This window comes from Eulemur rufifrons, chromosome 30, assembly GCF_041146395.1.
Source record: "Eulemur rufifrons isolate Redbay chromosome 30, OSU_ERuf_1, whole genome shotgun sequence".
NCBI lineage: Eukaryota > Metazoa > Chordata > Mammalia > Primates > Lemuridae > Eulemur > Eulemur rufifrons.
In genome coordinates this window covers 34092374-34118478 of record NC_091012.1, presented here as the reverse complement: position 1 = coordinate 34118478, position 26105 = coordinate 34092374, and the positions used below count along the sequence as shown (strand labels likewise).

The window sequence follows — 26105 nt, the reverse complement described above, 5'->3', positions numbered from 1 at the left end:
GAGCGCCACTGCAGTGGGGAAGCGTGCGCGCGGGGTGGAGGGGAAGACAAAGTGTGCTCGCCGAGCCGGCTGGGGCTGGAGCCGGCGAGGAGAGGAGCGAGCGAGCTAGGCTGCAGCCTGAGGCCGCCGGGCAGCCAGTGCTAGGAGGGAGCTTACCTGCGACGAAGACCGTTTGCAGGAGGCAGAGGTAGCTCTTCCCGTACTTCTCGGCAACCCTCACGCGCCGCAGAGCCATGGCCATGTCCACCTGCAGAGGGATCGCCTGGGCGATCGGCACAAAAGTGCAGCCGTCCGGCTTCAGGGCAAGGCCCGGGCTCCGGCGGCACAGCACAGGGGTCCGTGGCGCCGAGGCGGCAGCTTGGAACAAGTGCCTGGCCGCCTTAGTTGGCGAGCCCAGGTGGTGCCGGGACCCCGCCGCCGCCATCCTCCCGCTGGAATGCGGGGCCGGGGCCGCCACCCCAGCCCGCCGCCGCGGAGCTCTGCCCAGCGCACCGCCCCTGTGCGCCCGGGCGCTGCCGGAGGAGTACCGCCCCCGGCCCCGCTCAGCCCAGCTGCGCTGCCGCAGCCCGCCCGCCCGAGGCCCCCAGTAGGGGCAGGGGCGCCGGCGGCCTGAGAGCGCCGCGCGCGCGGAGTCCGAGAAGTTGGTTGGAGTTTGGGGCTCCAAAGGAGGGCTCCTGGCCGCCGCTGCCGCGAGGGCAACTCCTCCTGGGTGCGCACCCACGCCTAGGCGCTTCCTGGAGCCCGAGAGGAGGCGGGGGCTTTGAAGGAGGGACGCTAGGAGCCAGAGGCGAGAACCCCTGCAGAGACGCCCATTGTCAGGGAAGGGTAGGCAGGGCTAGGCAGGCACATGTGGTGGGAGGAGGTGGCCCGGCCTCGCACTCCCATGGCAACTCATGCAAGTCTTGGCGGCTCCTTAGCATCCCGGCCGGTACTGGCCGAAGCAAAGATTCAGCGCTGGGGAGTTGCACGGTGAGGGCACATGCAGGTGGCCCTGTCAGAGCTGCTGTCCTTGCTTACGCCAAGAAGATACGAGCCCTGGATAGTGTGAAAGGGCCTGTGCTGAAGCCGAAATATGCCCCCAACAACAACAACAGCAACGCAAAAACACACATACACACACACACACACTCACACACACTCACACACACTCACACGAGCTTAGGCCTTGGATATGCCCAGTCCCCGCGCCCTCCAGATCCCTGAATCCCAAACGCTGGCGTCCTAGGAAGCCCCCTGTATAGACACCCGGGCTGCCATCTCTCATGGGGTTGGGAGTCTTGACACGCTCTAGAGCAGGCACAAAACAAAAAGGTAGGAGGAGGCAGCCCCGTAGAGAAGACAAGTGGAAAAGGAAAGAAGCTGGAGCTCTTTTCCTCGCTCTGAGCCCAAAGCCCCCTGGGACTGGGCCAAGGGAAGCTAGCAGTGCTTGGGGAAAAAAGAGCCAGCGGGACCTGCGAGAGCCCTGCCCATGAAGCTGTGGCCAGCTGAGGAGAGGTTGGGGTGTCAGCATAAAAACTGTGCTAAGTCTGAAACCCAGCCAGTGCCAGAGGGATTCACCCGATTTTGCTCAAATACTAGAAGTCTTTATGGGAATTACAAGTGTCACTTTTTTCTATAATAAACCTTTTCAAAATTTTCTGGCAGGAGAGTGGACTGATGTTACATAGGCTAATCATTCCAAGGAGATCTTTTAAGCACTCTATGGGGAACACCTGATTTATAGTTGAGGAAAATGGGGTGCAGGCAAGTACAAAAGGCAGAATGAGTTGGGGGAGGGACATACACTCATCTCTTTCCCTAGGCATAGCCAATTTAAGCTGTCTGAATGTAAGTCAACAGGCAGAATGTTTGCCCGCCCTTCTCTTGAATATGTGCAAAGGGAAGAAGAGCAACCACTTATAACGTCCCTACTCCTGGGATAGGATGACATCAAGAATTCCACTAATGCTACAGTTGTTGTAAAATAAGTTAAAACTAAATAAGACACAAATGAGTGGCAGTCTATAAAAGCACTAGATGACAACATAGGAGGATATTTTTATAATCTTGGAGTAGGAAAGGCTTTCCTTAGCATAATAAAAAATATGAGATTGATCTACATATGGAAAGATGCCCTGCTATATTGTTAAGTGAAAAGAAAAGAAAGAAACCAAACAATATTTATATTTTGATACCTCTTTTTAAAAACTATACATGTGCATATGCATAGAAAATGATTGGCCAGCCTGAGCAAGAGTGAGACCCTGTCCCTGCTAAAAATAGAAAGAAATTATCTGGCCAACTAAAATTATATATAGAAAAAATTAGCCGGGCATGGTGGTGCAGGCCTGTAGTCCCAGCTACTCGGGAGGCTGAGGCAGGAGGATCCCTTGAGCCCAGGAGTCTGAGGTTGCCGTGAGCTAGGCTGACGCCATGGCACTCTAGCCCCGGGCAACAGAGTGAGACTCTGTCTAAAAAAAAAAAAAAAATAGAAAGAAAGAAAGAAAGAAAAGAAAAAACAAAAATTATAAAAAGAAAATGATTGGGAAGGATACAAACTGCTAACAGTGATTTCTAGAGAATGAAATTGGAAAGCACTTGGTTATAGGAGAACTTCATGTTTTTTGCTTAATAAGTAATCATGTTAATTTCTTACAGTGAGCAATTGTTATTTTTATAACTCATTTTTAAAGAAGAAAATAAATAGAAAAATAACTAGGTTTAGAAAGCTATTATAAAATTAACAATATAAAAGAATTTTTTCTACATATGAAAACAATATAAAAATCAACAAGGAAATGTTTAAACTTCTGTACAATTAAATAGCATAAACAAAAGTCAAATCACAAATGGGAAGTTATTTACAAAGAAATATGGTGATTAAAATAATAATATTCTTCAAGGGATCCAGAATAGCCAAAATAAACAATCTCAAAAAAGAACAAAGTCAGAGGATTCACATTTCCTGATTTCAAACTTTACTACAAAGCTGCAATAATCAAATCAGTGTGATATTGACATAAGGATGGACTTATAGATCAATGGAATAGAATTGAGAGTCCAGAAGCAAACCCTTACATCTAAGGTAAATTATTTTTTTACCATGATGCCAAGACAATTCAATGGAAAAAGAATAGTCTTTACAACAAATAGTTTTACAACAACTGGATATCCATATGCAGAAGAATGAAGTTGGACTTGTACATCACATCATACACAAGATTTAACTCAAAATGGATCAATGACTTAAATGTAAGAGTTAAAATTACAAAACTCTTAGAAGAAAACATGGGCATACATTTTAATAGTCTTGGATTAGGTGATAGTTTCTTACATATTACACCAAAAGTACAGGCAATGAAAGAAAAAAGTTGATAAACTACATATCAAAATTATTTTTTAAAATTGTGGTTCAAAGGACACTACCAGGGAAATGAAATGACAACCCACAGAATGGGAGAAAATGTTTGTAAATTGTGTATCTTATCAGAGTCTTGTATTCATAATATATAAAGAACTCTTACCACAAGTCTAAAGTAAAAAGACAACTCAATTTTAAAATGGGCAAAGAATTTGAATAGGGAAGAAGATATACAAATAGCCAATAAGAACATGGAAAGATGCTCCACATCATTAGTTATTGGGGAAATGAAAGTCAATACCGTACTGAGATACCACTTCAAACCCACTAGGATGACTACAATTAAAAGATGGACAATAAAAAGTGTTGGCAAGAATGTGGAGGAAGTGGAACATGCATGCATTGTTGATAGGAGTGTAAAATGGTCCAGTTGCTGTGGAAAATAGTCTCACAGTTCCTCATAAAGTTACATATAGAGTTACCATATGACCCAGCAATTTCACTCCCAGCTTTCTACCCAAGAGAATTGAAAACATGTATCCACACAGTCTTATACATGAATCTTCACAGCAACATGATTCATAATATCCAAAAAGAAGAAATAACTCAAATATCCATTATGAATGGATAAACAAAATGTCGTATATCCATATAATGGAATTCAGACTTATAAAGGAATGAAATTCTGATACATGCTAAAACATGTATGAATTTTGAAAACAATATGCTAAGTGAAAGAAGCCAGTCATAAAAGACCACATAATATATGATCCATGAAATAGAACATATATGAAATATCCAGAATAGGCAAATATACAGATACAAAAAGTAGAGAAGTGGTTGCCGGGGAATAGAAAGGATGGAAAGATTGGGGGTCACAGCTAAGGGCAGTAGCATTCCTTTCTATGGTAATGAAATGTTCTAAAATTGATTGTGCTGATGGACACTTAACTCTAAACAAACTAAAAGCCATTGAATTGTAGAGCTTAAATGGGTGAAATGTATGGTGTTTTAATTTTATCTAAATAAAGCTGCTAAAAATAATAACATCTTTAATATGTAAAGAGTATTTATAAATTAAGAAAATGAAGCAGGAATGATCAAAAGAACAGGTAACTATCAAGAGAAAAATGCAAAAATCTAATATATTAATATATGTAAATATTTACCTTCAATAATTAAAAAAATCCTAAGATACCACGTTTCATTCATCAAACTGGCAAAGAATTTTTTAATACTCAACATTGGTGAGTGTGGTAAGCCAAGCACTTTCATGAACTGCAGGAGCATAAGTTGGTACAATCTTTCTGGAAAGCAATTTGGCAATCAGTGTTGAGAACCTTAAAATGTATATACACTTTGACCTGAGGAATCTTTTCTACAAAAATAAACAGAGATTTTGGCCAAAAATTATATACAAAGATGTTCTCTACAGCATTATTAATTATAATCCCAAATTGGAAGCAACCTACATGTCAAACAATAGCAGGACAAATAAATTATGACACATTCATAAAATGGATTGTTAAACAGTTATTAAAAGTAACATTCTCTTGTAGGATGAAACTGTTTTGTAACTTGATTCCATCAATGTTAGTATTCTGCTTAGGATATTGTACTATAGTTTTGCAAGATATCACCATGGGGGGAAACTGGGTAAAGAATATATAGAATCTCTTTGTATTATTTCTTACAGTTGCTTATAAATCTAGAATTATCTTTTTTTTTTTTTTTTTTTTTTGAGACAGAGTCTCGCTTTGTTGCCCGGGCTAGAGTGAGTGCCGTGGCGTCAGCCTAGCTCACAGCAACCTCAAACTCCTGGGCTTAAGCGATCCTTCTGCCTCAGCCTCCCGAGTAGCTGGGACTACAGGCATGCGCCACTATGCCCGGCTAATTTTTTCTATATATATTTTAGTTGGCCAGATAATTTCTTTCTATTTTTAGTAGAGATGGGGTCTCACTCTTGCTCAGGCTGGTCTCGAACTCCTGACCTTGAGCGATCCACCCGCCTCGGCCTCCCAGAGTGCTAGGATTACAGGCGTGAGCCACCGCGCCCGGCCTAGAATTATCTTAAAATAAAAAGTCTAATTTTTTTTTTTTTTTTTTTTTTTGAGACAGAGTCTCACTCTGTTGCCCGGGCTAGAGTGAGTGCCGTGGCGTCAGCCTAGCTCACAGCAACCTCAAACTCCTGGGCTTAAGCGATCCTACTGCCTCAGCCTCCCGAGTAGCTGGGACTACAGACATGCGCCACCATGCCCGGCTAATTTTTTTGTATATATATATATTTTAGTTGTCCATATAATTTCTTTCTATTTTTAGTAGAGACGGGGTCTCACTCTTGCTCAGGCTGGTCTCGAACTCCTGACCTCGAGCGATCCACCCGCCTCGGCCTCCCAGAGTGCTAGGATTACAGGCGTGAGCCACCGCGCCCGGCCAGAAAAAAAGTCTAATTTTTTAAATGACATTCTTGAAGGATTTTTAAGGACACAAGAAAACGGTCATGACCTTTTTACATTGATTGAATTCTCTGCAGACAAGATGATGGTGCAATATAATCTCGGTTATATGCTGTCTATAAGCATGGAAAGAATGCTGGAATAAACATTGAGTGGATAGATGACAAATAGACAAACAGACATATAGACAGGCAAATATGAGAGGGAGAGAGGAGAGAGAATGAGCTTACATGAGCTCCTTCTGTGTCATCCATAGGGTTGTTAATTATGCAGCCATTGAAAAAGACTACCTCCTCTCTGAAGCTTTGCTAGACTGCCGGAGCCAGGTGCCTTCTCTCATGTCCCTTTGTCCTATCTCCTTTGTACTGATTCTCATCATGTGTTGCAATTGCTTGCAGTTCTGTCATCCAGAAAGATTCTGAGGTCCTTGAGGACGGGAAAATTGTCTTATTAAGCACTGTCTTCCCAGGCTCGGCATATAGTAGGCACTTAAAATGTGGGTTAATCAAACGGATGAATAAAGTGATAATGGATGAACAACAGTCTTAATTTTACTGCCAATCCTTATTCAAAAGAACACTAATCTCAGGGTTTCTCAGGTCTGAAAAAGAAAAATGCATAGCCATGACTCAGTCTTCCCCAATTTGCACAGCACATTCAAATCCATCCACATTGAGTTACTCTATAGTGCAGCCTTTGGGGTCCTTGCCACTGGGTTTATAATGTAACTAACACTGTTGGAAATAAGGCCCCTTGGTATTCCATTAATGCCCTTGGATAAAGTCTAAGGATAAACTACCTTATACCGAATTCCTCTCTCCAGTCACTGATGTGGTAAATTTTCATGCCATTTGCCTAAATGTGTAAATCTCACCTCCCTTGAGTAGAACAGAGGGAATTTGAGAAACAAGGAAAATAGTATGTCATTATCATACATAAGGCACAGGTTTTGAGAAATTAGAATATCTGAAATGCTGAAAGTGGAAGTAGGCAATGAAATTGAAGGTATCCTTACTACCTTTCGTTTTGAGAGATTATGCAGAATTTAGGAAGTCTATTGACATGCAAAAGGATTACCAAACAACAACTTGTTTACAGAATAAGGATAGTGGCAACCTCGCAATTTGTATAGATTAAATATGATTGTATAATGGGCTTTATCAAGTTTCACATTTTACTAGGTTCTTTGCCATGCACCTAGGGGGCATCAGTTATTTTTGCCTGCCTCGTTAGCACCTATGTACTTTAATATTTCTACAAAGAACCTCCCCTGTCCCACTCTAAATCCATGTGATGCGAACAAGACTGCCAGCAAATTCCTACTTCAGGAGGGTAAACCAGGCCTAGTACATCAGTGTATTCTGTTCCCTTGGCCATTGTGATAGGTTTGAAGCAATGAGACATAATCCCAGGACTTTCTGAAACCAATGAAAGGTAGAAATTTTCTTTACTGGACTGTAAGTTAATTATAAGGGTGAGGTAAACCTGAGGCTGCAGAGGGAGCCTGCCTGAGAATGAAACCAATATGATGAAAGCAAAGCTGACATACAGAAAGAGACAGATTCCTAATGACATCATTTGAACATCTGGATCCAGCCATGCCTGAAGAAATATCCACCCCCTGGATTTTTCAATTACATAGATCAATAAATTGTCTTTTGTGCTTAAACTAGTTTGTAGTTGGGGTTCTATCATTTGCAGCCAAAAGAATTCTTATGACTAATATATTATAATCTCATTTAACGCTAGATTGGCATCATGGAACCTTTTAGATGTATGTATAAATCCTGAAAAGCCTCCATGTATCTTCGGGGCCTGTCAGCTGTGGCGGTCTCCCTTCCTAGCCATGGAAGAACATATTCTTGTTTATTGGCAAAGCTGTCACCATTTAATTGGTATCAGATTCTGACTTGCACAAGTAACATTCTTCACTATTAAAAATCCAAAAGGTGTCGGTTATTGGGCAAACTTTCCTAAACTATTGTTTAAATCCTGAAAAGCATGTAAAATACAAGGGAGCCACGTTGACACCCTTAGCTAAGTAAGTCCAAAAAGATCAAGCAACATATTGATCTGAGTCGAGGCCCAGACATTGACTTAATTTTTACCTCTTCTCAGAAAATTCCTAAGAAACCTTATTTTCATTTGTTTCCATTTCTTAAATCTCCCATTTGTTGCCATATTAAAGGCCAAAACTTTCCTTTCCAAGGAAAACATTGTTTCAGAGGTAAATGTTTTGATTTCTGTTGTCTGTTAAAGGAAGTGGCTCCTTCAAAACTTGCTCTGTTCTGATGGCCAAATGCTCTTTAAATGCTTTAAGAATATTTCCAATATGCAATTTTACTTGTAGTGGAGCAAACAACTGCTTCTGTGAATGTTGGCAGTCCTTTTATGAAATGTTTTGAGTACTTGCTCAAACTATGAGAATATATTGGAAATGTAAATAAATGTTAATTGCTTGGGGCAAAATTAGAGTCAGGAGTAGAAATTTGGAATCATAACTTCCCAACTCTTGGGCCGGGCGCGGTGGCTCACGCCTGTAATCCTAGCACTCTGGGAGGCCGAGGCGGGTGGATCGCTCGAGGTCAGGAGTTCAAGACCAGCCTGAGCAAGAGTGAGACCCCGTCTCTACTAAAAATAGAAAGAAATTATATGGACAACTAAAATATATATATACAAAAAATTAGCCGGGCATGGTGGCGCATGCCTGTAGTCCCAGCTACTCGGGAGGCTGAGGCAGTAGGATCGCTTAAGCCCAGGAGTTTGAGGTTGCTGTGAGCTAGACTGACGCCACGGCACTCACTCTAGCCCGGGCAACAGAGTGAGACTCTGTCTCAAAAAAAAAAAAAAAAAAAACTTCCCAACTCTTTCTTTAATTTTTGGCTAGGAATACCTCTTTCCGCATTAGACATGATGAGTTTAGGCCTAAACAATGAAATGGGTATAGATTGTTTACCGGTGAATTTCTGCACTGTTCAATCAAATATTTACCAAGGTGGATTGGAACTCAAGACTGGCATCTGGGCCAGGCGCGGTGGCTCACGCCTGTAATCCTAGCACTCTGGGAGGCCGAGGCGGGTGGATCGCTCAAGGTCAGGAGTTCGAGACCAGCCTGAGCAAGAGCGAGACCCCATCTCTACTAAAAATAGAAAGAAATTATATGGACAACTAAAAATATATATATAGAAAAATTAGCCGGGCATAGTGGCGCATGCCTGTAGTCCCAGCTACTCGGGAGGCTGAGGCAGGAGGATTGCTTGAGCCCAGGAGTTTGAGGTTGCTGTGAGCTAGGCTGACGCCACGGCACTCACTCTAGCCTGGGCAACAAAGTGAGACTCTGTCTCAAAAAAAAAAAAAAAAAAAAAAAGACTGGCATCTGCAAAGATGATCAAGTTAAATAGCTAGATGACCAAGTTAAACATCTTCACCTAAGAAAACCAGTTTTATCAGACTAGTTATATAGGTCACATGAGGATAAAAGAAGTATAGGTAATAGACCCAAGCTAAGTGTTCATAATTCTACATATTACCAGGTTATTTCTCAAAAATATGTATCCTTTGGTACCAATGACCAATAAGAAATATACAAAGAGGACTTAGTATATAAGACATGTTTAGTTCATATAAGGCCAAATTTAAAGAATTGAGTCTTTTTTTTTATTTCAGCATATTATGGGGGTACTGGGTGGAATAAGAATTAAGTCTTTATAAGATTAGCAAATCACCATCTTAATTCAATATAAACTAGAGTTGCTGTTATTACTTATAATAGCCAAATTAATAATAAGTGTACCGTCTTCATTTGCATAACACTTGTAGGGACTTTTTCATCTGTCATCTCATCTGATCATCCCAACAAACGTACGAGGAAGGCCCAGTTTATTTATCCTCACTTTCCAGGTGAGGAAACCGAGGTTTTAAGAGGCTGAGAAAGTTTCTTAAGTTCGTGCCGTTAGTCTGTAGCATAACTAGAACCAGACTGTAGGTCTGCTGATTCTACTGCTAGCATTTGTGAAGTGAAAACCACCACACCAATGAATTGTGATTTTGCAGAACTGGCGCTTGAAAATAGTATGCCAGACCGAAATTCTATAATTCTCATGCTTCCTCTGTCTTAAAGGAATCTGAACGCTTATAAAGTCTAGTCTCTCAATCCATGAAGAGATTCACCTCTTAGCAATTGCAGTCTCAATTTTAAGGATTCTAGTATTCCAGAATATCATGCTTTTTCTGGTAACAGATTTATTGAGATATAATCTGCATACCATACAATTCTCCCATTTAAAGTGCACAATTCAATGGTTTTTGTACGTTCACAGAGATGTACAACCATCACAATCTCGTTTTATTAATAGAACATTTCATCACCCCACAAGAAAATTTATACCCTTTAGCTGTCCCGAAACCCCCTGTCACCACTAGCCTTTGGCAAATCACTAATCTGCTTCTGTCTCAATGGATTTGCCTGTACCGGACATTTCATATATTAATAAATAAAAAATGTGAGTGGTCTTGTGTCTGGCTTCTGTCACTTAGCATAATGTTTTCAATGTTTGTCCATATTATAGCAAGTGTCAGTACTCCATTTGTTTTTATGGCTGAATAATAGCCCATTGTATCTATATACCAGGTTTTGTTTATTCATCAGTTGATGAATACTATGCTTTTTAAATATATAAATACTGAAACCCGGATATTTTTAAACTAACAAAATATTTTTTCCTGGCCAGGCGCGGTGGCTCACACCTGTAATGCTAGCACTCTGGGAGGCCAAGGTGGGAGGATTGCTTGAGGTCAGGAGTTCGAGACCAGCCTGAGCAAGAGTGAGACCCCGTCTCTACTAAAAATAGAAAGAAATTAGCCGGGCATGGTGGCACATGCCTGTAGTCCCAGCTACTCAGGACACTGAGGCAGGAGGATCGCTTGAGCCCAGGAGTCTGAGGTTGCTGTGAGCTAGGATGACACCACGGCAATCTAGCCTGGGCAACAGAGTGAGACTCTGTCTCAAAAAAAAAAAAAAAAAGCTTTTTCCCTAAGAATATTGTCATTTTTTATCTGAAATATAATCTTGGGATGTGCACAGAGAATATCCTGCGGTAAAATTTCAAACCAGAGATATACTCAGTTTGAAAGTGTTCTAAAGGCAACGCTTCCAAGACCTCTTACTGTTGTTGAAATGGCTAATTCTGGCTTACCTGTGTGGTTAAGAATTTCTTTCTAGCAGCACAATTCACAATAGCAAAGATGTGGAAACAACCCAAATGCCCATCAATACATGATTGGATTAGTAAGCTGTGGTATATGTATACCATGGAATATTACTCAGCTATAAGGAATGATGAAGATACGACATCTCTATGGTTCTCCTGGAGAGAGTTGGAACCCATTATATTAAGTGAAGTATCCCAAGAATGGAAAAACAAGCATCACGTGTACTCACCAGAAAATTGGTTTCCCTGATCATCACCTAAATACAAATCTGGGAACGACACCAATTGGACATCAGACTGAGGTGGGGGGGGTGGGGGAGGGGATGGGTATGCCTACACAATGAGTGCATTGCGCACCGTATGGGGAGTGGTAACACTTGAAGGTGCTGACTGAAAGGGGGGGTGGGGAAAAAAAATATGAAACTGTTGTTTTTAACTTGCATTGTTCACTTAATAATTTATCATGAATATTTCCCATATTATTTCATATCATTGTACAAGAAATAATGTATACATTATGAGGACATACTGTATCTAACAAGATATACTGTTAGAAAAAAAAATAAAAAAAAAAATAAAAGAAAAGAAACTCGTCACAATAAAAAAAAAAAAAAAAGAATTTCTTTCTGTTTCCTGATCATCTGTCTCTTTTCTTGGAGTCTGTTTGTGCCCCTGGTCTCCTTCCAGAGGTCTCTGATGGAGTGAACTTAGAATGGGGTGTGACGGGCAAAAGCAGGGAGGGTGAGCATGAAGTTCTTATAGGGGGATGATGAGAGTAGAGGGATGGATGCTGGGAGATTGTCAGGCCCAATTCCCAGTGCTTCACCTTGAACTTGACTGCTTCCTTTTCTCTGATTTACTTCTTCTTCCCTCCTCCTTTTCCATCCAGGTCAGATTTCTTTTCTTAGGATCCCATCCCTCCCCCTCTGTGATAATTTATTCTACCCAGGAGCTTCTTTCTCAATCATCCTATCTGGGGCACTCAAGCCAGAAGGACAGAACAGCCTCATCTGAGCTTCCCCCAGGAGGAGCAGCACGTTATAATGTTAGGACGAAGATGATAACCATATCTCAAGTTTAATAGATTACCAATAACTTGAAATACCCTTGAAGTTGGAGGAGAATTTTACCACTCTACCAGTATGCTGACCAAGCCATGGAATCAGGGGCTTTGGGTGTCAGCTAAGACCTCGATGGTCTGCAACATTTGAGCTGAATCTAAGTCACTGACTCTGCCACTGTCACTCTGTATTGCAGACCCCTCCCTGGCCACTGTGGTTCTTCAGCATACAAAGAAAGACACTCCCTTCCCCACCTTGCCCTCAAGGCTATTCCATGCAAAAATTAGCCTGAGTGGTTTGAAATGGCAGATGAAACGCACTATTTCCACTACAGGATAATTTTTGGAAGGTCAAAAGTAGATAAAGTCATGACTAAATGTTGAGGGAACAGTGAATTTTAAAAACAACGCTAGCTGGTTATACATTCAAAGAGTCTAATCATTGTTATAATCCACAAACAATCATGGAATATGAGGAACAAGGTACAATTGGAGAACAAGAAATAGAGCTCCTAGGGCTATAAAAGATTGACAAAAAATTTTAAATTCCACAGAACAGTCAGTTTAAAGCTACCAACTCCAAGTCACCAAAAGCAAAGCTGGGAAGGGAGGTACAGAGTTGGCTCTCACTAACTGGTTTGAGCCAGTTCAGCACACTGCTGGCAGGTGCAAGTAGCTCATATGGTAGAAGCTGTGATGTGCCCATTCAGATCCTCCTTCTGGAATGAAGGACTTATTACCCCACCTGTTGAGAATGCTGTCAGATAAATCTTTGGCTGTCAGCCCCCTTCAGAGATTAGCTCAGCTGAAAAGAACTGCCTAGTCCAAGGTCACAGCCCCTTCAAGGGCAGCCCATATCAAATGACTGAACAACATGCAGTGTCAGGGGTTAGCCCCCTTTCCCCAACTAGGGACCATTCTGAAAAATTGTCTAACCTTCAGAACTTCCTGTAGGAGGTGGAAAACCATACCATGCTTGTGGATCAGAAGCATCAACATTGTTAAAATGTCTATACTACCGAAAGTGATCTACAGATTCAATGCAATCCCTATTAAATTACCAACATCATTTTTCACAGATACAGAAAAAATAATTTTGCGCTTTTGTATGGAACCAGAGAAGACCCTGTTTAGCAAAAGCAATTTTAGGCAATAAGAGCAAAATGGGAGGTATTAATTTACCAGATTTCAAACTATACTACAAGGCTGTGGTTATTAAAACAGCTTGGTATTGGCACAAGAACACGGACACAGACCAATGGAACAGAATCGAGAATCCAGATATAAAACCATCGTCATATAGCCATGTAATCTTTGACAAAGCAGACAAAAACATACTCTGGGGAAAAGAATCCTTATTCACTAAATGGTGCTGGGAAAACTGGATAGCCACATGTAGAAGACTGAAACAGGACCCACACCTTTCACCTCTCACAAAAATCAAATCACGGTGGATAACAGACTTAAACCTTAGGTGTGAAACTATTAGAATTCTAGAAGAAAATGTGGGAAACACTCTCATAGACATTGGCCTAGGCAAAGAATTTATGAGGAAGACCCCTAAGGCAATCACAGCAACAACAAAAATAAATAAATGGGACCTGATAGAATTAAAAAGCTTCTGCACAGCCAAAGAAACTGTCACAAGAGTAAACAGACAACCTACAGAATGGGAGGAAATATTCACATCCTACACATCTTATAAAGGACTGATAACTAGAATCTATTTAGAACTCAGGAAAATCAGCAAGAAAAAAATCAAACAACCCTATCAAAAAGTGGGCAAAGGACATGAACAGAAATTTTTCAAAAGAAGAAAGAATGGCCAACAAACATATGAAAAAATGCTCAACATCTCTAATCATCAGAGAAATGCAAATCAAAACCACAATGAGATAGCACTTAACTCCAGTGAGAATGGCCTTTAACAAAAAGTCCCATAACAACAAATGTTGGCGTGGATGCGGAGAGACAGGAACACTCATACACTGCTGGTGGGACTGCAAACTAGTGCAACCTCTGCGGAAAGCAATATGGAGATACCTTAAACAGATACAAGTAGACCCACCATTTGATCCAGCAATCCCATTATTGGGCATCTACCCAAAAGAACAAAAGACATTCTATAATAAAGACATCTGCACCCGAGTGTTTATAGTAGCACAATTCACAATTGCAAAGATGTGGAAACAACCCAAGTGCCCCTCAATACATGAGTGGATTAATAAACTATGGTATATGTATACCATGGAGTATTACTCAGCTATAAGAAATAATGGGGATATAGAATCGCTTATGTTCTCCTGGATAGAGTTGGAACCCATTCTACTAAGTAAAGTATCCCAAGAATGGAAAAATAAGCACCACATGTACTCACCATCAAATTGGTTTCCTTGATCAACACCTAAGAGCACATTCAGGAATAACATTGATGGGGTGTTGGGCAGATGTGGGCGGGGAGGGGATGGATGTATATGTATATAATGAGTGCGATGCGCACCGTCTAGGGGATGGACACGTTTGAAGCTCTGACGGGGGGGGGGGGGCGGGGGGGGCGGGGCAAGGGCAGTATAGGTCACCTAAACTTTTGTACCCCCACAATATGCTGAAATAATAATAATAAGAAGAACTTCCTGTAGGGTTGAATGAGGCTTCTGTAAAGACCACTTTACAGTTTGACTTCTTCTACCCACTTCTCTTCCCTACTCTTCTGCATGTGTTAACCCCAATAACATATCTTGATACACCTCCTGTATCTATTTTCTCTTCAAAGTCATGAATTGAAGTTATTAGACGACAGTGAAGAGGATGAAAAGAAGGAGGAGGAGTGGGTGTGAGAAATTTGAGGAAAGAAGGGAAGGATGAAATAGTCATTTAAGAGTGAGAAATGAACTTCCTAGGAAAATATAACTGGGTTTTCTGACAGTATTGAGTAAGAGAAAAGATAAGAGACATAAATAATCAATTCAGGAGATCCAATATTCCACAGGTGTCTAAGAAAGAAATAACAGAGAAAATAGGGAGAGACATCTCAAAGAAATAATAGAAGAAACAGAAGAAAAAATTTTCCAGAACTGAAGAACATAGTTATTTGTATTAAAAGGACCTAACAAATGCAAAATGAGATAATTTAAAAAAAAGAACTACACTGATACACATCCTTATCAATTTTTAAGGACACTAGGTGTATTTAAAAAAAGAACCTAAATATTTACAGAGGGAAAGAGGTAATTTCCCTGCAGAGGATTGAGAATCAAAATGACATTGAATGTCTCAATACCAACACTAGATTTTAGAAGCTAATCGAAAAATACATTCAAAATCATGAGGAAAAAAAATTTCAGCTTAGGATTTTATACTGAGCCAAACTCTCAAACAAAAATGAAGGTAGACTAAAGACATTTTCAGACATACAAATACTAATAACGATAAAAATGTTTATCACCCATAAACATTTCTTAGGAAGTTACTAGAGAATATATTCCCCCAAAATGAAGAAGTACATCGATAAAGCAGAAGACAATGAACTTAGGAAATAATGATACAATCCAGGAGTACAGACAAAGGAAATTCCAGGAAGAGATGTGGAGCCAGCCTGGAGAACAACCAACTCCAACGGGGGAAGGAGGACAGAGGACTCTGAGAGGGGCTGCTCCCATTTTTTTCTACCTCTTTCTAACCAAGTTTGGTTCATTTACATTAGGGCCTTTTTGGTCCACCCAGACAGGCTTCAAGACCCTTGCTTATCAGAGAAAGAAAGGGTTGGAGTCTCCATCCCCTTAATTCTTAGAAGACCTCTGGGCTCTTTATATAAATGTTCCCATTCCTTCCCCCAGAAACTTTCTGCCTCCACGAGTCAATACCTTAGGGCAAGAATACCATGTAAAGTTTTGCCTCACTAGTCACCCTGCTCAAAAATCTGAGAAATGTCATCATAATCCCGGATTTACTAGTAGTGAGGTCCCTAATCCAGAATTGAGAAATTCCCACCTGCCTTTCTTTGAGGCTCCAGACACCGAAAAACCTGAAGCAGGTTGTTGCAGTCTGTGCATACAGACATAGCTTTACAAGAACTGCACTGTGTCCTGCAAATCGCTGATCTTAGAAATGTGGGATTCTGGGGAAAGGGAAAACTACAGTAAGAAACAGGACTATTCCAGGACTGACCCACTCATGACTCAATCCATTTCTTATATTAGCCTATGGTAAAGAAATTCTTACCACCAATGTTTGTCCTTAAGACAGTCACTGCTCATTCTCTTTCCTCAGCCAAAGGAAACCACAATACGCTGAAGCCTGTCTCTCCGTCTGCTCCAACTGAGAGCAGAAGCACTCTTGCTCTTAACTTCAAATTCAATGTGAAAATAAGTTGCAAAACCAACTTGGTCTCAGCAACTAAAAATATGGAGAAGCCTTGACTTGAAGTAGAACCCAGTAATGAATTTTCCAAATCATACACTGTATCACAGTAAAGGAAGGAGACCTAAAATGTTTTTATTTACAAGGACAAATCTGGGGAAACGGAACTTCCACTGAAAAGCCGACAAGTTGAAAGCAGAATGTTTTTGGCAAAATGCACAAGAGGCTGGAGCAGATATTTTTTAATTGAGAAATAAAATTGTAGATATTTATGGTGTACAACATGATGTTTCTATACATGTAGACATCATGGAATGGCTAAATCAAGTTAATTAACATATCTTTTATCTCACATATGTATCTTTTCTTGTGGTGGGAATATGTAAAAATCTACTCAGCAATTTTCAAATATATAATACATTGTTATTAACTATACTCATCATGATATACGATAGATCTCTTGAACTTATTCCTCCGCTCTAACTGAAATTTTGTATCCTTTGACCAACATCTCCTCAGTTCTTGCCTCAGTTCCTGGCAACCATCATTCTACTCTCCACTTCTATGAGTTCGGCTTTTTTAGATTCCACATTCATATAAATAAATCATGCAGTATTTGTCGTTCTGTGCTTGGCTTATTTCAGTTAGCATAATGTTCTCCAGGTTCATCCATGTTGTCACAAATGCCAGGATTTCAGTACTTTTTAAGGCTGAATAGCAGTCCATTGTGTATATATGCCACATTCTCTTTAGGTTGCTTCCATATCTTGGTTATTGTGAATACTTCTGCAATGAACATGGGAGTGCAGGTATCTTTTCAACATACTGATTTCATTTCCCTTGGATATATACTCAGTAATAGAATTGCCAGATAATATGATAATTTTATTTTGAATTTTTTGAGGAACCTCCATACTGTTTTCCACAATGGCTATACTAATTTACATTCCCACAGTGTACAAGGGTCCCCTTTTCTCAACATCCTCACAAGCATTTGTTAGCTTGTCTTTTTTGATAACAGCCATTCTAACAGGTGTGAGGTGTTATCTCATTGTGGTTTTAACTTGTATTTCCCTGATAATAAGTGATGTTGAACATTTTTTCATATACCTGTTGGCCATTTCTATGTCTTCTTTTGAGAAATGTCTATTTAGGTCCTTTGATCATTTTTAATTGGGCTATTCAGGGTTTTTTGTTTGTTTGTTTTGCTATTGAGTTGGTTGAGTTCCCTATATATCTTGGATATTAACTTCTTATCAGACGTTTGGCTCACAAATATTTCTCCCATTCTGTAGGTTGTCTCTTCACTCTGTTGATTGTTTCCTTTGACGTGCAGAAGCTTTTTAGTTTGATGCCATCCCGTTTGTCTATATTTCCTTTTGTTGCTTGTGCTTTTGGGGTCATATCCAAAAAATCTTTTCCTAGCCTAATGTTAAGGAGCTTTTCTCCTAGGTTATGTTATGTTATTTATTTATTTTTAATTGATACACACATAGTAATTGTATATATTTTGGGGGGTACACTGTGAGGTCTCAATACACCTATACGTTGTGTAATGATCAATCAGGATATTTAGCATATCCATGACATCATACATTTATCATTTCTTTGTGGTTAGACTATTCAGTTTCAGGTCTTAACTTTAAGTCTCTAGTCCATTTTGAGTTAACTTTTGCATACGGTGTGAGATAAGGGTCTAATTTCATTTTTTTTTTACACGTATATTTAGTTTTCCCAACATTATTTATTGAAGAGATTGCCCTTTCCCCATTGTGTGCTCTTGGCACCTTTATCAAAGATCAATTGACCATAAATACCTGGATTTATTTATGGATCAGAAGATCTTTAAGATACCCTCCCAACCTTAAGATGTGTAGATAAAGATGTAGATATATAGATGTAGATACAGACATGGACGTATATCCCTAAAAGCTTATTAAAATTCTATCACTTTCATTTGGTTCTTCATACTTTTGTTATCTATATATTTGAAAATGGACATGTATTTATTGTAAGAAAATATAATACATACTTTTAAAAGACAACAAAAATAGACCCAAGTGATTCTTTTAAAACCTAAGTCAGATTGTTACCCCTCTATCCAAATATGCAAACTTCCATTGGAATTCAGAATAAAATCCAATGTTCTTAATGTGGCCTAACAAGGTAGGTTTTCCATGATCTCATTCTTCCCTATCTCACTAATTTCAACCCCTACCACTCTTCCTCTATTCTGGTCACAGTGGCCTCCTGGCAGTACCTCCAATACGCCATGAAAGTGCCTGTCTCAAGGTCTGTTTGCTGTTTACACAACCTGGGTTCCCCTTCACCTATATATATTATATGAATGGCTCCCTCTCCCGCTTAATTCAGTTCTCTGCTCAAATGTCACCTTGTCAGAGAGAACTTCTTTTACTACCGTATCTAAAATAGCAACTGCTGTCACTCTCTGAACACTTGTATTGACTACATAAACACTAAAACTTTCTATGCAATCTAAAGATACTGCAAAATATAAGATAAAATGTATATTTTCTTAATATACAAACAGCTCTTAAAAGTAAAGAAGGAAAAAGGATGAGCAATTTAATAGGACAAAGGACAAAGAAAGTGTAATTGACAAAAGAAGAAATACAAACACCCACAAGCACATAGGAAAAATATTTGAATTCACAAATAAAGCAAAGATAATATTACTAAGAGTAAAATACTACTTTTCCTCTAATCTATGGGTTGGCAAACTTTTTCTGTAAATAGCTAGATAGTAGAAATTGCCACCTTTGTGGACCACATACAATCTCTGTCACACATTCTTCATTGTCTTTTTTTTTCTTCACAACCATTTAAAGCAAAGCTGCTGACTGGATTTGGCCCAGGAGTCATAGTTTTGCTGACCCCAGATCTATGGGGAGTGATTAAAAATGGATAACACTTACTGCTGAGAATGGCAAGGGGGAACTGGCTGACTCTTGCTGGGGGCACACATTGATATAGCTTTACTGAGGGACAGTTTATCAATATAGATCAGGATTTTAAAGGTCCACATCTTCTGCCCCAGGAATTCCACATCTTTGATTTTATACCATGAAGCTAATCTGGCAAGAATGGAAATATTTTTGTACAGAGTACATTGCCATGTTGTTCACAATAGCAGGCAGGAGGAGGAGGGGAATGAGAAATCTCAAATAGCCATCAACTAGGGAATGGTTACATAAACCATGTACATGAATAAATGAAATACAACATAGCTATTTAAACGGGTACTACACTAAAAGCAGCCCAGACTTCACCACTATACAATTCATTCATGTAACAATAAAACCATTTGAGTCCCCTGAATTTATTGAAATACATCTTATTAAAAAGTCTAGCACAGGCCGGGCGCGGTAACTCATGCCTGTAATCCTAGCACTCTGGGAGGCCGAGGCAGGCGCATGGCTTGAGGTCAGGAGTTCGAGACCAGCCTGAGCAAGAACGAGACCCCCGTCTCTACTAAAAAATAGAAAGAAATTAGCTGGACAACTAAAAATATATAGAAAAAATTAGCCCGGCATGGTGGTGCATGCCTGTAGTCCCAGCTACTCGAGAGGCTGAGGCAGGAGGATCGCTTGAGCCCAGGAGTTTGACGTTGCTGTGAGCTAGGCTGATGCCACGACACTCTAGCCTGGGCAACAGAGTGAGACTCTGTCTCAAGAAAAAAAAAAAAAAAGTCTAGCACATACAATTATGAACAGTTCATAATACTTGATAATGATAATAAACAACTATGTTACTGGTTTATGTATTCACTATACTATACTTTTATCATTATTTTAGAGTATACTCCTACTTATTAAAAAAATTTAACTGTAAAATAACCTCAGGCAGGTCCTTCAGGAGGTACCCAGGAGAAGGCGGTGTTATCGTAGGAGGTGACAGCTCCATGTGTGTTATTGCCCCTGAAGATCTTCTAGAAAGACAGTGGTATTGATGATCCTAACCCTGTGTAGGCCTTGGCTAATCTGTGTGTTTCTGTCTTAATTTTTAGCAAAAAGTTTAAAACTAAACAAAATTAAAAATTTTTTAAATAGAAAAAAAACTTACAGAATAAGAATATAAAAAAAGAAAATATTTTTGTACAGCTGTACAATGAGTTTGTGTTTTAAAGTGTTACTATAAAAATGTCAGTTTTTTAAAATTAAGAAGTTTATCAGGTAAAAAAAATAAATGAAAGTGTGCTATATATCTGAATTAATTAACATAAAAAGGTCTTATGGCTTTTCATAGTTAAAAATATATAAATAGTATGTATAACATGGTTCAATTTACAGGCTGGGTGTGGTGGCTCATGCCTGTAATCCTAGCAAATTGGGAGACCAAGGTGGGAGGATCACTTGAGGCCAGGAATTCGAGACCAGCCTGGGCAACATAGAAAGATCCCCATCTTAAAAAATTAGCCAGATGTGGTGGTGTGAGCTCAGGAGTTTGAGGTTGCAGTGAGTTACGACTGCACCACTGCACTCCAGCCTGGGCAACAGAGCGAGACCCTGTCTCTAAAAAAATAAATATAAAAAATAAAACAAATGTATATAAAATATGTATATAGATATACATATTTGTGTATATGTGTGTACATATACATAGAGAGATATTCCAAACAATATGGTGACCTCAGGGGGGTAGGAACATTAAGTGACTTTTATGTTTGTTTTATTAGGTATTGCTTGATTTTGAGCAGGTATCATCATTGTAATCATAAAAAAATAAAATTCCTATTGAATTTAGCAAAACTTCAGGTCAACTAAAATGGCTTGTCTGAAATGCAACCATTTTCTAAAATTATTCTTCCGAAATTATTTTCACAAAACACAATTTCAACAAATAATATTCATGGGTTTTGTTTGCTTTCTGGCTTGCTTCTTGTACTGAAAGGACAAAGTTACTCATTAACTTGTTACCTTACAAATATTTGTTTGGGAAATCTAAGGTCCAGCATTTTAATTTCAGCCATCTCTTTTCTCCAGCTCTCTGTGGACAGTTTCTGGCATCACATTAGGATCATATTCTCAACTTAGGGCACGGAGAATGGGAGTACAAGAAAATCGTCCCATTGACCACTGTCCAGGAGAAGAAAGGGAGCAGAAAAGAGAGAGAAGATGGATGGTGAAAAGCATCTGAGAAACTTTCTCTTGGAGAGCACCCTGGGAACCAGTGTGACAGCATTACTCACATCGCTACCTTTAATTTGCAGCCAAGCGGTCCTCATTTCCTCCATCACGCAAGCTCGCCATGTTTGAAAATGAAATTGTAAATGAAAAGAAGCGTCACAGCCCTGGTGCCCTGCATAGCACTTCACTCGCACCATGTGTCACACAAAAGAGCAGCTTTTTTGGATCGACAATGTAGATTTCAGTATTCAACTAAAAAGGATTCACTGACAATGTTACAATTGGGCTTTAGATTAAAGCTCTAACTTACAAAATGGGAGTATTATACCAAAACTATTCAAACTCATTAAACATTTATTCTTTGAGGGTAAATGTTTATTTTTTGCAATTTTATTATATGAGTAATTTATGCTAATTGTGGAAGATCTGAAAACTATAAAACAGCATAAAGAAACAGAAAAGCAAAACCCAGCTTTAATCACATAACTCAGGGGCAACCATGGTTAACATTATGGCATTTTTTCCTAGTCATTTTGAGATCACACTGTTTATAATTTTGAATATTTTGTTTTTTACTAAGCATTAAAGCATACTCATTTCCCACTGATAATAGCTTTCTAATAAGTGTGAAGAAAAACATGTCTAGGCTTTCAATAATAAACTAGCATTGAAATAAGGTTAACAGATTATATTTAAACAATTTGTTCTTTCATACCACCATTGTTAAAAATTCCAAATAGACAAAATTACATTTAAAATACTACAAGAATAATCAAAGTAAAGACAAAAAGAGCAACACACTGAAATCTAAACATGGGACTAGACAGTGATATCAATCAGGTGGTCAGAGATTTCTCATCATCAATATTAGGGTCTTAGCAAACAATAAGAGAATTTGTCACCACTAGATTTGCACTACAAGAAATGCTTAAAAGCGCTCTAGACATGGAACAGAACAATTGATACCCACCAGTGTAAAAACACCCGACAGTAAAAACTCATAGCTCTTATTTTTTTATCTTTTTATTTTGAAATAATTATCGAATCATAGAAAGTTACAAAAATACTACAGAGCAGTCTTGTTTATCTTTTACCTAGTTTCTCCAAATGATAGCATTTTACCTAATTGTAGCACAATATCGAAACCAGGACACTGACATTGGGACAGGGTATGTGTCTAGTTCTATGCCATTTTGTTACATGTCATCACGTGTAGATTCTTGTAACCACCACTGTAACCAGATACAAAAGTCATACTTACCTCCTTCTCCCCACCATTCCTAACCTCTGTAACTACTGATCTATCTCCTATCTCTATAATTTTGTCATTTTGAGAATTTTTATAACCTTTTTATTATATCAGCATATTATGGAAGTAAAAAAAGCTTAGGTTACATATATTACCTTTGCCCCACCCAAGTCAGAGCTTCAAGCCTGTCCATCCCCTAAAGGGTGCACACTGCACCCATTAGGTGTGAATATACCCATCCCCTCCTCCCCCTCTCACCTGCCTGACACCCACTGATTGTTACTACTATATGTGCACATAAGTGTTGATCAGTTAATAACAATTTGATGGTGAGTACATGTGGTGCTTGTTTTTCCATTCCTGGGATACCTCACTTAGGAGAATGGGCTCCAGCTCTATCCAGGATAATACAAGAGGTGCTAGATCACCATTGTTTTTTGTGGATGAGTAGTACTCCATGGTATACATATACCACATTTTATTAATCTACTCATCTATTGATGGGCACTTGGGTTGTTTCCACATCTTTGCAATTGTGAATTGTGCTGCCATAAACATTCGAGTGAAGATGTCTTTTTTATAGAATGTCTTTTTTTCCTTTGGGTAGATGCCCAGTAATGGGATTGCTGGATCAAACAGTAGTTCTACTTGTAGCTCTTTGAAGTATCTCCATATTACTTTCCACAGAGGTTATACTAGTTTGCAGTCTCACCAGCAGTATATGAGTGTTCTTATCTCTCTGAATCCACACCAACATTTGTTGTTTTGGGACTTTTTGATAAATGCCATTCTCACTGGAGATAAATGATATCTCATTGTGGTTTTGATTTGCATTTCCCTGATGATTAAAGATGTTGAGCATTTTTTCATATGTCTGTTGGCCATTAGTTTGTCTTCTTTTGAAAAGTTTCTATTCATGTCCTCTGCCCACTTTTTAATGGGGTTGTTTGATTTTTTTCTTACTGATTTTCTTGAGTTCTATATAGATTCTAGTTATCAGCCCTTTATTGGATGTGTAGCATGTGAATATTTTCTCCCACTCTGAAGGCTGTCTGTTTTCTCTCAAGATAGTTTCCTTGGCTGTGCAGAAGCTTTTTAATTTGATTAGGTCCCGTTTATTTATTTTCGTTGTTGCTGTGATTGCCTTCTTCATAAATTCTTTCCCTAGGACAATGTCTATAAGAGTTTTCCCAACATTTTCTTCTAGAATTCTTATAGTTTCGTGCATTAGGTTTAAGGCTATTATCCACCGTGAGATGACTTTTGTGAGAAGGTAGAGCTGTCGATCCTGTTTCAGTCTTCTACATGTGGCTATCTCATTTTCCCAGAAGCATTTATTGAATAAAGATTCTTTTCTGCTGAGTATGCTTTTGTCTGCTTTGTCAAAGATTAGATGGCTATATGAGGATGGTTTTACACCTGGGTTCTCGAAGCAGTGACAGAGGTCAACCTTGTCTGGTTCCAGTTCTAAGCGGGAATGCTTTCAGTATTCCCCTGTTTAATATGATGTTGGCTGTGGGCTTGTCATATATGGCTTTTACCATTTTCAGGTAAGTCCTATCTATTCCTATTTTGTTAAGCGTTCTTATCATAAAAGGGTGCTGAATTTTGTTGAATGTTTTTCTGCATCTATTGAGAGGATCATATGGTCTTTTTTTTTTTTTACTTCTATTTATGTGGTGAATCACATTTATAGATTACGTATGTCGAACCATCCCTGCATCTCTGGGATGAAGCCCACTTGGTCATGATGGATGATTTTTTTGATAAGCATCTGCATTAGGTTTGCTAGGATTTTCTTGAGAATTTTTGCATCTATATTCATAAGGGATATTGGTCTGTAGTTTTCTTTTTTTGTTGTGTCCTTTCTTGGTTTTGGTATCAGGGTGATATCGGCTTAATAAAACGTGTTGGGGAGGATTCCTTCCTTCTCAATGTTGTGGAATAATTTCTGCAGGACAGGCACAACTTCTTCTTTATAGGTCTGGTAAAATTCAGGTATGAAACCATCTGATCTGGGAATTTTCTTTTTAGGAAGGTTTTTATATTGCTGCTTCAATTTCAGTACTTGACATTGGTCATTTCTGGAATTCTATTTCTTCCTGATTGAGCCTAGGGAGGCTGTGTGTTTCTAAGAATTTGTCCATTTCCTCCACATTTTGAAGTTTACATGCATAAAGGTTTTTATAGTATCCATAGATGATATTTTGTATTTCCATTGTATCAGTTGTAATTTCTCCTTTTCATTCCTGATTGAGCTTATTAGAGTCCTTTCTTTTCTGCTTCTGCTTAATCTAGCAAGAGGCATGTCAATTTTGTTTATTTTTTCAAAGAACCAACTTTTTGTTTTATTAATCTTCCATATAGGTTTTTTTTTATTGATTTCTTTTAGTTCTGCTCTGATCTTTGTTATTTCTTTTCTTCTGCTGGGTTTGGGGTTGGTTTGTTCATCCCTTTCCAATTCTTTGAGATGATTAATTAGATCGTTGATTTGTGATCTTTCTGTCGTTTGGATGTAGGCATTTATGGATATAAATTTTCCTCTCAGGACTGCTTTAGCTATGTCCCACAGATTCTGATAACTTGTGTCTCCTTTATCATTTAATTCAAAGAATCTTTTGATTTCCATCTTGATTTACTCCTTAATGCAATAATCATTCAACAGAAGGTTTTTTAGTTTCCATGACTTTGTGTAGAGATGAGAGGTTCTGTTGGAGTTGATTTCTAATTTTGTTCCACTGTGGTCTGAGAAGATGCATGGCATAATTTCTATTTTTTTAAATTTGTTGAGACATGCCTTGTAGCTTACGATATGGTCAATCTTAGAGAATGTCCCATGAGCTGATGAGAAAAATGTATATTCAGTGGGTTTGGGGTAGAATGTTCTATAAATGTCAGTCAGGCCCATTTGTTCCAGAGTTCTGTTTAAGTGCATTGTTTCTTTGTTTATTTTCTGTTTAGAGGATCCGTCCTGTTCTGTCACAGGGGTGTTAAAGTCCCTAGCTATTACAGTGCTGCTGTTTGCCATTTTGTTTAGATCAAGTAGGATTTGCTTTATGAATCTGGGTGTACCTGAGATAGGTACATAAATATTTAGAATTAGTATGTCTTCTTGTTGAATTGTACCCTTCACCATTATATAGTGACCCTCTTTGTCTTTCATCACTTTTGTTGATTTGAAGACTAAGTTATCTGAAATCAGAACTGCTATGCCAGCTTTCTTTTGACTTCCATTTGCATGCAATATTGTTTTCCATCCCTTCACCTTGAGTATGAATGCATCC

General features: G+C 39.1%; 1 non-coding gene across 1 annotated transcript; it reads left to right on the top strand.

Moving 5' to 3' along the window:
- The first annotated feature begins 7592 nt into the window (after nucleotides 1-7592).
- LOC138379339 (small nucleolar RNA SNORA24) lies at nucleotides 7593-7723 on the top strand. Its single transcript, XR_011232106.1, has one exon. It is a non-coding gene; the product is annotated as a small nucleolar RNA SNORA24 (small nucleolar RNA).
- Nucleotides 7724-26105: the final 18382 nt, after the last annotated feature.